General features: G+C 46.2%; 1 long non-coding RNA gene across 2 annotated transcripts in view; it reads right to left on the bottom strand.

The window, feature by feature from the left end:
* LOC123618168 (uncharacterized) overlaps window positions 1–11,436 on the bottom strand; it is a 76,618-nt gene extending 65,182 nt beyond the window's left edge. The window contains exon 1 of one of the 2 annotated variants that reach the window (XR_012504144.1): window positions 10,534–11,436. This is a non-coding gene — a long non-coding RNA (uncharacterized LOC123618168). The remainder of the gene's footprint in view (window positions 1–10,533) is intronic. The other variant, XR_006726572.2, reaches the window with a different exon arrangement.
* Window positions 11,437–13,151: the final 1,715 nt, after the last annotated feature.

Genomic DNA, 13,151 nt, shown 5'->3' with positions numbered 1-13,151 from the left:
TGCACCAGAGGACCTGATGGCAGGTGTTTTCTGTGTCCTCGGGTGCCATGCGTGGTCTGGCCCAGGGGAGCAGCTCAAGATGTGTTCATTTGATACACAAAAGAATTCAGATGTGCTGTATGCCAGGCATTGTGCGGGTGCTGGAGACACACATGAAACGGGACCTTTCCTGGAGGAACTCAGTTTATGAGATGCTGACGAGGGCATTGTCCGCTGAGGTCTGTGTAGAGCTTTGCTCTGCATTTGTACAGCACTTTTAATAAAAGTTGCTTTCAATTGCATGCTGTCATGTGATCTCACAGTTCAGTGAGGTTGTCAGTGCAGTGACTTATACCCCTTGTCAAAATTTTTCCTCTTTTCCTTAAATACAGATATTTTCCTATTATTTCCATGTATCTTTACTGTAAAAAATACAAATAGGAAAAAGGCAAAATCTACCTATCTCTCTCTATATATCTGTGTGTACAACCCCCCCCCACACACACACACAAAGACACACACGTAAACACATTCTATAGTTTACTTTCAGGCCTTTTTCTGATGCCATCTTAGTTTTGATGTAAACATGGATTAATGCCCAGAGTTCCAGGCTGTGTCAGAGGCTTTGGTGAACATAAAGTCAGAGGAAGTTTCCGTTGTCAAACTTGCAATCAAGTGAGGGAGTCAAAATTGAATCAATAATTACAATGGAGACCTGCAGAAAAGGAAGCAACACTTTTTTTTTAGAAACAGAAGGAATTTGAAGTGAGATCGGATGAGAACTGGAGGGCGGCTGGCGTTGAAGGCCATGAGAAGAGAGGGTTTCCAGGACTGGGAGGATCAAGACTGACCCTGTCTCACACCACACACAGAAATCGACACTGAATGCTCACGCTGCTTCTGTCACCTGTCTATTTTGTTTTCCCATGATTACAAATGCTTTCCTTGCTACTGTCCACTTTATAAACAAAACTTTATAACTGATGGTTCTGTCTATGGTTGTAACACAACTCATGCATCTCTTGCTACATTTAAGTTGTTTCCAATTTTTCAGTATTAAAACAAATGCTATGGTGAATACAATTTATCCCCCTTTTCATTGCATATACATTTGCAGGAAAAATTGAATTTTGAATTCAAACAGTTGTTTTGCTTTTTAATTGAACAACTGATCCAATTTGATCAAATCGCCATGTTGACTGATTACCTGAATTTCATTCCAACCATTCAAGAAGTAGGCGCTGCCCCGGTCATAGTCTCAGACTCCCAGTCCACCAAGAGAATGTAGTCGAGTGATAGGTAGAGGGGTCCTCAGTACTTCAGACGGGCAATTAGGTATTTTTCTGTTTTCCAAATTGAGAATAAAGTTTTCTGACTCTCTCTGGACCAGGGAATTTGCCAGATCTGATCTGTGAGGTTATTCACTCTGTAAATTAGAACTTTAGGCACAAGAATGTCTGAGTGTGTCATAGCTATTGGGAGCTATTTGAGTGATTAATGATTATGCCTTGACGAGAAATGGAAAGTAAATTTCTGGGTTAATTGTTGGAAAATCAAGATTGGTTCTGCATCCCTAAGAGGGGCACATGGGTCCAGAAATCCCAGTAAATCAGTAGAAACCTAGGTTTCAAGGATGGAAGCAGAAAATGGTGCAAGGAGGGGAAATTTATGTCAGAAGATAGACGGCTCAGATTACCAGGAAGAAATTCTCCACCGGAAGTGAGAGGAGGAGGTCCTCTTGTGGTTTCATACTGGGAGGAAAAGGGGAAAAGGAGTGAAGGTCAGCAGGAGGTTAGCATGTACTGGGAATAAAAGCTGGTTGCAGCTAGAACAGACTGAACCTTTCCTGAGAGCCTGCGAGATGCCAGACATGTTAACACACTATTTCACCCTCACGATGACTATTCAAGAGAGGTGTTCTCATCAAGTAGGATTAGGCTGGGCTGCCTATAAGAGAAAATTCAAAACAAGGCTAGCTTAGCCAAGAAGTGCTTCTTGTCTCAGTTCAAGCAGTGTGAGTGAGTCAGTCCAGGGCAGATGTGGCAGCTCTGTGGTATCACAAGGGACTCAGGCACCAGCAGTTCATTTCCAATACTAGAGTGTGGCTTCATTCTTGAGATCCCAAGATGACTGCTGGAACTCCAGCCATCACATCTGAGTTCCAAGCATCAGGAAGGAGGGAACGTGAAAGAGTTTTTTTCTTCAACTACTCCTGCTTTTAAGAAGTCTTCCCTGAATGTAAGTTGGTCCAGACACTATGGAAAACAGTATGGAGATTCCTCCAAAAAATAAAAATAGAACTACCACATGATTCAGCAATCCCCCTTCTGGATATGTGGCTGAAGGAACTAAAATGACTATTTCAAAGAGGTATCTGGGGTGGGGGTGGGGGCAAAATGGGTGAAGGGAATCAAAAGGTACAAACTTCCACTAATGAAATAAGTGAGTCTTAAAGATATCCTTTCCAGCACGGCAATTATGGTTAATAATACTGTATTGCATATTTGAAAGTTACTAAGAAGGTAACTCTTATAAGTTCTTATCACAAGAAAAAGATTCTGCACCTATATGTGGCGACGGACGTTAACTAGACTTACTGTGGAGATCATTTCACAGTGCGTACAAACACTGAATCATTATGCTGCACACCTGAAACTGATAGAATATTGCTTGTCAATTATACCTTGATTAAAAAAAATCCACACTCCCAGCATTCACAACAGGCAAGGCATGGGAACAACTTAAGAGTATATCCATGGGTAATGGATAAAGAAAATGACATTTATATTATATTTTTATATTACACATTATACAGATATTATATAAATGCCACACACACATGCAGGAATATTATTAAGTCATAAAGAAGAAGGAAACCCTGCTATTTGCAACAACCTGGATGGACCCTGAGGGCATTAGGCTAAGTCAGAAGTAAGTCAGGCAGAGAAAGACAAACACCATATGAGCTCACTTATGTGTGGACCCTAAAAACAAAAACTCATAGAAACAGAACAGACTGGTGGTTGCACCAAAGCGCCCGGGGTGGGGGTGGAAGGTGGGGGGAAATGGATGTTAATTAAAAGTACAAGCTTCACGTGTCAGATGAGTAAGTCCTGGGAAACGAATATACAGATGGTGACTATAGTTAATAACATTGTGTGCCTGAAAGTTTCTAAGGGAGTAGATCTTAAATGTTCTCACCACACATACAAAAAAAAGATAAGTATACGAGGTGATGGATGAGTTAACAGATCTCACTGGGGTGATCATTTCGCAGTATGTGTGTCACGTCATGATGCTGTACACCTTAAACTTTTATAATGTTGTATGGCAGGTATATCTTGATAAAGCTGGGGAAAAAAGTCTTCCCAGGAGTCCCACATCAATTCCCTTACATCTTACGGTCAAGTTCTAACACCTCAGGCCACCCCTAGCTGCCAAGAGAAAGTGAGTTTGTCATAAATTCACTAGGGATGGTGCTTCCCCAAATGAAAGACAAGGTTCTGACAATAAGGAGGAGTGGAGAGTGCTGGGCGGCTACCTGGCATTCCCGGACACTTCCTTCTCTTATCTTCACTGTGTCTTTGTCGAAAGCAGTCCTCAGTGCATTAGCCAAGGTCAGGGTCAGGGTCAGAACACTGGCCTGCTGGCTTCAGAGCCCAGCCTCCTTTCACTACGTGGCACCAGATCTCAATAGAAGCAGGTCTTCCCGCAGGCGGGAAGATGGCAGATCCACAAACTGCAACAGTCAGCGTTGTGCTTTGAGGCCAAGAGACTGTTACCTGGTCCTCCTCTCCCTAGGATGAAGTTACACTCTGGCCTGAGTGTCATTTTTCATCTTCAAAATACTCTTGCTTTTCAGTCTTTGGGCAACCCCACTTCTAGGAATTTCACATATGGAAATAATTAAAATGGGTGCAAAGATTTATGTGCTAGGATGTTCACTGACGCTTTATTTATAATAGTGGAAAATTAAAAACAACCAAAATACCCAACAAAGGAAATTGGTTAAATTACAGAATGCCGGGACATCCATATGGTAGAACACATTGCAACCATTAGAAATCATGTTCTTGGAGAATATTTAAGGCCACGCATGATAAAGCTCGTAAGTTATGTTAAAAAGATTAAAAATAGTTATCCCACCATCCCAGTTTTGTAATAGATGTGAACAGAGGCCAGAAAGCAGAACAAGCATCGAAATGTTTGCTGGGGCTCTTTTGTAGGCGATGGGAGGATTCATTATTTTACTTTTTATTTATGCTTTTCTGAATTTTCCAAATTTCTACCATGAATATGTATTACCTTTGTAATCAGAGAAGGCTCACAAGTGTCATTTGGAAGTATGTGTCTTCCTTAGGAAAACAGTTTTGTTATTCTCAAGTCGACTGGCTTAGACGTTTAGCATCGTCAAAGCGCTAGCATGAAGAAGGTTACAGCAGATTGACTCCAATAAATATTTATGGAGCACCAGTGGTGTGTGAGCCGACGCGCGGGGAGCCGTGGGAGTGGCAGGGGCAGGGTTTGAGGTGCAAAGAGGAAGAAGCTTTGCCCCAGAGCGGTGTCTCTTTGAGGACTCTGCCTGGAGGTCATAGTAAAGGGCCTCAGGCTGTTGTGGGCAGACGGCCATGACCTGAGACTGTGTTTAAGAACACGGTGAATGGGAAATACAGTTATTAAAACGCACGTCTCCTCGTCCTCCACGTCAGGTGTAGGGCATCAGCAGAAGTACCGCCTGGTCTCCCCACAGGGGGCCCGAGACCCTGTCTGAGTCAGCCCAGCAACCCTCCCAAGGAAGCCGCCATCCTGACTCAGAACCACAGCAACACAATAAGACGCCAGTGAGTGAGCCCACGAATGGGATGCAGTCAATAAAGCATCGCTATGCAGCAAGCGAACTGGTCTGTATTCCAATCCTGGTCCCACCATTTTTCAGGATTTTAGTCTCCCCCCCCCCCAAAAAAAATCAGTTTCTTCTTGGTTTGAATTGGCGGCAATGCTGAGCCCACTCTGGGTGTGAGTGCAGGGTCTGAGGACCCAGGAAGCAACTGTCCTGCGTTGAGCTCCCCCAGAATTGTTTCTTCATGGGCCTCTCTCTGCTGCATTCAGCCCTGGGATGCGAGCTTCGGGTGGCAGGTCCCCAGAACAGCTGCAGGAGAGCCTTCTCCTCCATCTGGACTTTGCCCCAGGTTCACCTTAAGGACCAAATGGTAACAATCACACCCTCTGTGCTACTGAAGGCAAGTTCACGTGCCCGCCATACCCTGAGGCCAAACAGACTGAGAGGTTGGAGTTTGGAGCAGAGAAAGCTTTACTGGGGGGCTGAGCAAGGAGGACGGGCTGGCTCTTTCCCAAGAAAACCCCTGAGCCCCCCTAAGGGTTTCAGCAAAGCCCATCTAAAGGCCAGGTGAGGGAGGGGGCGGTGTGTTGCAGGGCAGGTGACCAGCTGTGCACAATTCTCTGACTGGCTGATGTTGAGGGAACAGGGCAGTCAACACCATCAACCCCCAGGCACCAGGCACCAGGTCTGGGGGCCTCATGCTGGCCATCATCGAGTTCATTTCTTCCCTTTGGTGGTGGTTTTGAGCATCTGAAACTCTCAGGAAATATACGTGACATACTATTACCTGGGGCCTTCAGAGACGAGCTGCAGCAGAGGACACGGGGAGGGGCCCGACCCTGGATGGCCCCACAGGGTCCCCTTGGTTACAATTCCCCCCTCTTCTTTGATCTGCTCAATGTGGAGAACACGTGATGGACGCGGAAGGGAATGATGTTTCGGTCAGAGACGTTAACCACCAACTCAGCCAAGGAACCCGGTTTTGGGGGTTGGTTTCAGTCTCCAGTCCTGTTTCCTCCTCCCCAAATCTTTCAGGGAATGGGGCAATGACCACTCCAGCTACTTCCTGCTGAAATGGGGTGCAGTCCTTTCTCAGTTTGGGGATGGACACCAACCTGAAAATATTTCCACGTTTCAAGTCCTGGATCTGAGTCCTGTAGGGTTAAGACCCCAGTCCTTCAGTCTCCACTTTTGGTGCCAACAGACCCAACTAGAAGTAGCTGGAGTGACAACCAGAACTTTAATAGATAAAATAGATCTCATTCCCTACTTCCAAAGGAATTCAGGAGACTAAGCCTGAAACCAGCCTGGACCTGGCACTTCAGGGGAGACTCACAGCCAGGCAGCCAGCTGTCTGCTTTTATCTGAGAAGGTTTTAACTTCTGATGTGGTGTTAACAGGAGCTACTGACCATTACACATCTCCTTTTTTCTACTAACATCTAATCTAAAATGATTTTATTGTCTAAAAATTTAGTAGTTACAAGAGGAGACCTTGAGGTCATAAGGTTGCAGCTGCCCTCTGCCAGCAGACACTGCTCTGAGAAGGGCTGGTGCCACCCCAAGTATGACGCAACTCAGAAAATTCGAGTTCTCAACAATACACATATGTGCCTGAAATCATGTCCACCACGGCCACCAAGGTTTACCCTGGATGTCTGAACCACAGCTGCTCCCTTTGACTTTCAAATGCATTCCCCTCCTCAAGACCAAAGCAGATGGACAATGCATGACCAAAAGGCCATAAAACAGGCTGCTCTGGTCAGGAAAGTTGAAGTTAAACTGTGTATAAGCTGATACCTCAGTATGTGCAGCTTTTCCCACCATTTCCCCTTTTGATTTCAAATCTTTCAGTATAAAGCATTGATGATCAAAATATTCATCCCTCGATGCTGGGGTGGTGGCTCCTGCCCCAGGTTGCGATCATGGCCCTCGGCGCCAGGCCTCCTTTATTTACATTTGCCTCATTTTCCACGTTGGGGGAAACTTATCAGCTGTGGTGAACAGGCTCAGAGGTGTATTAATGGGGAGACACTTCGTAGGCCGTGCACTTTATCACCTACACACAGTTGTGACACAAGCTTCAGGCATGTGCTTTTAGCAACAGACCCAGAGCAAGCGTTGTTGCACATCATGAGTAGTGATGCTCTGTGACGACTCCATCAGAGAGTTCTTCTGTCCTCAACAGTGTTGACAACAGTGTCCGCAACAGTGTGGTTGGAAGTAAAACAATAACTTTCAATGATGATAGGGAGACAAACATCTGATAAACAACTCAATGCAAAAATGCAGATTAAAAGCCAGTCATATTCCAGACAAAATCAAAAAATTATAACCACACTCAGCTGTTTACTCAGTCCTATGTAATTAATCCTTTTTACTAACAGTTTTACAAAATCAGAGTTTTCATTAGACATTTTAAATATCCTATCCAGCTCGGCAGTATGATTTAAAAGAAATGTGTACTTGTCAGAGAGTCCTTTTTACGAATCTTACTGAAGATGAGGCAGTTTTACAAAGCGTCAGCTTAACTGTACGAATGGCAGAAGACTTAAAAAGGCAAGGTTAAAGATCTGGTTACAACGTTTCTAACAAGGAACCTTCTCACACTGCTGTGGCAGACAGCATTTTAAGATAGCCAGACCAGAACTAGAATTATACCTAGAACAACTAGAATTATGACAGATCACATTCTGCCAGGGCATGTCTAAATTTCAGAACACTTGTAATTTCCAGAAAGTCTATATTAACGACATTTATCCGTACCATACAGTCAGAGGAGGCTTCTCACTCATTTGACAATGCCGTGTAAGTTAACAACCCAGCCAACCCCAGTCAGTTTAATATTTTCCTCTGAGATGACTCAGGGGTCCTCTGAAACATCCCAAAGTCAGCTGAAGTCAAAGGCACTTTGATTAGAATTTGATAGGAAGTTTGTCAACCACATCAAAAAGGTTCACACAATCTGTTATCACAAGTGTCTGTTTTCCATTCTAGTCCTGAACCAGGATTTTACTAACGAAATCCATTTACCTACTTTATTGTAATCTAATCTCAGCCCGACCGTGCACAAGACCCCCTTCTTAGGGCTCCCTCCCCACAGACTTCCCACAACTTTCTGTACCCATATTAGTTTGTCCTTTACTATTTCCCATCTAGACACAATCAACTTTAGGACAAAACTTTTTTTAAACTCAAAACATATAACCTTCTTTCCCGTTGTATACTGAAATGTTTCCTTTAGTATTTTTAGTAGCTTTAATAACATATGTGAACAAAAATACTGCAACCATATCAGTAAACAGAGAATGCTGAAACCAAGTCATCAGCATCTGCCCCCTGCCCAGTGAAGACAAGCCTGCAGCCCGGCTCCTGCAGCCACTCACAGTGGTGCACTCTGAGCGGAATCAGAATAAATAAAGGACAAAATAATGGCCCTAGATAGCTAAATGCTTGTCAAAGGAATGAATTCAGTGAGCCCAAATGTTTGCTTCCTCCCATACATAGAAAAGCACTACATTCTTGAACTTGAGATGCCTGGTTTTCTTTAGATAACAAGTAATCTTTCATTGTTCCAGCTACCTAGTCTCTGTTGTAAAGCTCCTATATATCCCAGCTCCTCCCCTACCTCTTCAGAGCAGTTCCTCAGAGCGATCAGAGGGACTGTCATCCTGGCTCACGTCCTCCTGCCAAATAAAACAACTCTCAACTTTTAGGCTGCGTGTTTATTTCAGTCGACACATATATAAATTAGAATTCTCAACTCTAACAAACTTTAACTTCTAATCAAAACAAAGAAGTAAGCAAACATGAGCTGTCTTTCACACGAGCATGCTGCAGACCGGCAAACAGACATACCAACAATAACTTCTAGAAAACATGTGCTTTTTATAGGAAATACCTCAGTGTGACACCAGATTTACTAACAGTCCTAAACACCTTTAGTTCCTCTGTAAAGGGAAGCTGACGTTCAGTAAGTACTGTTTCAGGATCTTTTTTTTGTGTGGGAATGACCCAGCTACTCAACATGCTTCCATCATTTAACTCAAGTTAGCACAACTCTGAACTTTCAAGTTACCAAGTAGCTGGAGAGATAATTTTTAAGTAGACATTCCTAAAACAGAGTTATTTCCAATGAGTTCACCCAAAAACTCTCATTTAATTTACTTGTAAGAATTTTGTTATACCAAGTTAATTGAATTTTTTTCTTCCTGACAAACTCTGCAGTGGAAACATGAATTTACTGACCCTCAGTAAACCCAGGTACAATAAAAGCCATGACTGTGTGGATTACAGCAACACGCTTAAGCTAGCTTTAATATCAGATATCAGTTTCACGTTGCATATTTCCTAGATCACGTGAGCCTGAGATTTGTTGTCTAGTTTCCCTTAGAAGTATTTAGTTTGTAAGTACTTACTTTTAAGTCAATTAAAATAGAGCTCTTTTACATGTTAATTTTTACCTAAAGACAGAACCAGGATCTCACAGTTTTTCTGCTTGAGTTTTAAAAAACTTTTCTCCTTGAGAGCTCAGGTAGCTCATTTACAACTCAAAGGCACAGGAAGGGAAGTGCAACCTCCTCCTCTAAAGGTTTATACAAAACCCAATCATCTTGGCTACTTTCAGGGATTTTTTTCCCCCAGTTCCCAAACAGCCACTTCAGCTTAAAGAAATAACAGCAATAGACAATTATATATGTATATATACATCATTCACTCACATTCAGACGCCCCCATTACAGCAAAACTAGGAAGCGAGAACAGGATTTGGACTCAGGGGCCGAGACGCTCACCCACCCTCCCACCAAGATAAAAGCCAAATTGCGAAAGCCCCACTTTGAAATAACAGCAGGGCCATTAGGGCCACTGGTCTCCAGATCTCAGGGAGCACAGAGGTCACACAGTGTCACAGTAAAAATATCTTCTTTCATTTATGGGAGCAAAGTGGAAGAGCTCCCCGTTTTGCAAGATACACTGAGGAGGACTACATGTAAGACGGAACACAGCTCTGATCGTCCGCAATTATTCACAGCCAATGCCATCAAACAGTAACCAAACAACAATTCAGAAGGGTCTCTCAGGGTCACAGTTCCCCAGCCCCAAAAGGGAGGTGCCTAACCAAAGCCCCGTCGGCCCATAAGGGGAGAAACCCCAACCAGTGCCCCATCAGAGCTGAAGCTGAATGAAGGACCAAGGCTAGAATGGAGAAGTCCCGCCCACCGCTCTGCCAACTACAGGCGTCTCAGCCGGCCGCTGCAAGCGCTGATGCACACACCCCCCCCCCAAACACGGTCCCACAAGCAGAACATTAGACGAGGTGGAGCCCCAAGCTTCCACTTCCAGTCCCAGACGGAGGCCTGCAGCGTGGCCTGGCTCCCGAAAGAGAACGGACCCAGAGTGGCTCCCAGTGAGGCCAGAATGACTCTCTTTCAGGGTGGGCACAAGCTCAGGTGGGGCGGGTAAAATCCTCCATCCTGCACGAGCCGGAGCGGCTCACCCCGCAGTGATGCACATGAGAACACAAACAACAAACAAGCTGCCGTCGCACAGACAGACAACCAGAGGAGGTGGCGCCTAAGACTCCCCCCTCCACTCCCAGACGGAGGCCTCCGGACAGACGGGCCCAGAGAACAGACCCAGAGCAGCTGACCCCTCAGAGAGCGAGCGCAGATGGAGGCAGAGGATTCCCAGCCCGCGCAAGCCGGAGCCGCTTACCCCCAGCGACGCCGAGTGTGGATGCAGCTCTGGACGGCTCTTGTCTCCAAATAGCTTCGTGCCGGGGTGGCCGGGCCTGTCGGGGAGAGTACGCCCAGGGTCCCGGAGTGGAGTGAGCTCCGGCCGCTGCTGGGGCCCAGGAAGGGGCGGCCCCCGCCGGGTTGCCCTCCCTTGGGCACAGACTCCTAAACTGGCTTAGCCAATCATTACCGAAGGCAAGTTCATGTGCCTGATGCTCAGTGAAGCCAAACTGAAACATCAGAGGTTAGAGCAGGGGAAGGTTTACTGGGGGGCTGAGCAAGGAGAACGGGGTGGCTCATGCCCAAGAAAACCCAAACTCCCCGAAGGGTTTCAGCAAAGCACATTAAGGGCCGGGCTGGGTGTGGGGTGGGTCGCAGGGTAGGTGATCACCTATGCACAGTTCTCTAATGGGTTGGCATGGAGGGAACAGGGTGGTCAGAACTGTCAACCCCCAGGTGCCAGAAGGTCTGGGGCCACGTGCTATCCATCATCAAGCAGTTAATGTCTTCCCTTTGGCGGTGGTTTTTGGCATCTGAGAAACTCAGGACCTAGGTCTGAGATCCTATGAGCTGGGTCCTTCAGAGAGGAGCTGCAGCAGAGGACCTGGGGCGGGGTCTGCCCCTGGACAGCACCACAGGGTCCTTCTGGGTGACACCTGGGGTCTCTGCTTCTCCCGGGCACTCTTCAATCCCAGCCAGCTGTGGTCGTGACCTGGGAACACCCCTTCCCTCCTGGCGTGGTCATGCGGTTTCTCCTTCTGAGCCTTTTCTAGATTTTTGCCCACAGCAGTGGTGTTTTTATGCTGTACTTTGGTACTGGGAGGGGTTTGAAAGCTCATTGCTTTGGGTAGATGATTAAATCCTGACTTGGTCAGAGACGGATGGGTCCTGCCCATGGAGAGGAGTCCTGTGGACAATGTCCTCCGTCCCACTGGGATGCGCAGCCGGGGCTGGCGGCCGGTGGGGACAGGGAGGTGGTGGGGTGGGCGCCTGAGTTATTGCTTCTGATGTTAAGGGAATAACACGTGGACACACATTTCCTTCTTTAAGGTTTTTTTTTTTAACATGATCTGGTTTCAGGAAACACCACACCTGGTCTAGGAAACCCGTCTCTTAAAATGATTCTTTAAAACAATTCAGCCAACTCTACCCTGTTCAATACCTTTTTCCTCTAAAAATAGAGCTGTTTGAGAACCTTTCCTTCCATTCTTTCTTCCAGGAAGTTAGACCGCATGCTTTCTTGGCTGGAGCAGCTCTCCTTGAGTTCTCTTTCACAGCAGACGAGCAGCTTCTAAATTGAAGTGCCTCGAAATGCAGGAAAGGTCCGGGCATTCACAGGAGGCCAGGGGGCAGGGAGGCGACATTGGAGGCTCAAATGTGGAGCATGTGCAGTGGACGGGCTGGCTGAGGGCATCCAAGCACCTGTGATGCTTTGTAATCCACACTCGCGAGCTGCAGGCAAGGGCACCATTGTACGAGCTGCCCTTTGGAGCAAACACTACACAGGGCATTCAAACGGGTATCCTGGTTACCGAGACCATCCTCTCTTCCACTCCATGGGGAAAGCACCCCACCCGGCTGTCGCGGTGCTGCACAAGTGGCACTTAGGAGGCACTTCTGCAAGGAAGCAGACCCTGATGCTTTGTTCAAGGCAAGGAGAAAGCAAAGTTTTATTTTACTTATTTATTTATTTATTTTTAAGGCAGACTCTGCTTCGGAACAGTACTAAATATTGCAAATTAAATCTTCAATGAAATAAATGTCTTCCTGTATTGTGATGCAACAGGCTATCTTCTTATGCTCAAGGGAAGCGTTGCTGCCAGGGGTCCCCAGGATGCAAAGGGTGGGGCAGGCCCAGTTGGGCTTTGGCGTCTGTTACCTTCACTCACTCTCAGGAGCTATGGGATCTTGGAAAAGCGAGAGGAACTTCCCACGTCAGTTTCTTCTTCTGTAAAATGCGTTTTCATCATCTCAGCCATCTCCCCCCCGGGGGCCGGGGCTGTGCTCCACCAGTGTTTCCACCAAGAGTGCAGACCCCAGTGTCCACACCACGGGCTACAGCTCAGGTGGGCAAATGGTCCTCCTGAAAATTAACTGTCTACTGACTATGGCTGGTGGCTGGGTGGATCTTTATTGGAGCAGGTAAAATGTTGCCTTGGTAGCTCCGGGATGAAAAATAAACAGCTCTCTCTATTTGACCATACTCATTTCGCGTTGTCCTTTCTCCTTGGGTCAGGGGTAATGAGCACTCAAGTCTCATGTCGTGTGTCCTAAGTCAGAGTTGGGGGAAGTGGGAGGGGGCCCCAGGAGGAGATGTTCCCAGTTCACTTGGGCAGAAAGAGCAGCACATGGCAGCCCGGCCTCCCAGCGGCTCCAGTCAGAGCACAGTGGCCGTTAGCACTTTGTTTTTTAAGCTGAGTTGCCTCTCTGTTTGTGTGGGTACGTTTGGCATGACGGCGTTCCAAAGCACTTGTTGGAGATATGGCAAACACAGCAACTGAATGAGTGGCAATAAAAAATTATCTTTCCCCGAGCAGTGTCTTAGGTTATTTGTAGAGGATATATATGCATTCGCGTTTTGCAGCTTTCTGGATGTGA

The sequence above is a fragment of the Camelus bactrianus genome, chromosome 35 (genome assembly GCF_048773025.1).
Source record: "Camelus bactrianus isolate YW-2024 breed Bactrian camel chromosome 35, ASM4877302v1, whole genome shotgun sequence".
Lineage (NCBI taxonomy): Eukaryota > Metazoa > Chordata > Mammalia > Artiodactyla > Camelidae > Camelus > Camelus bactrianus.
The sequence above is the reverse complement of the archived record's forward strand: the minus strand, read 5'-3'. Positions and strand labels throughout refer to the sequence as shown.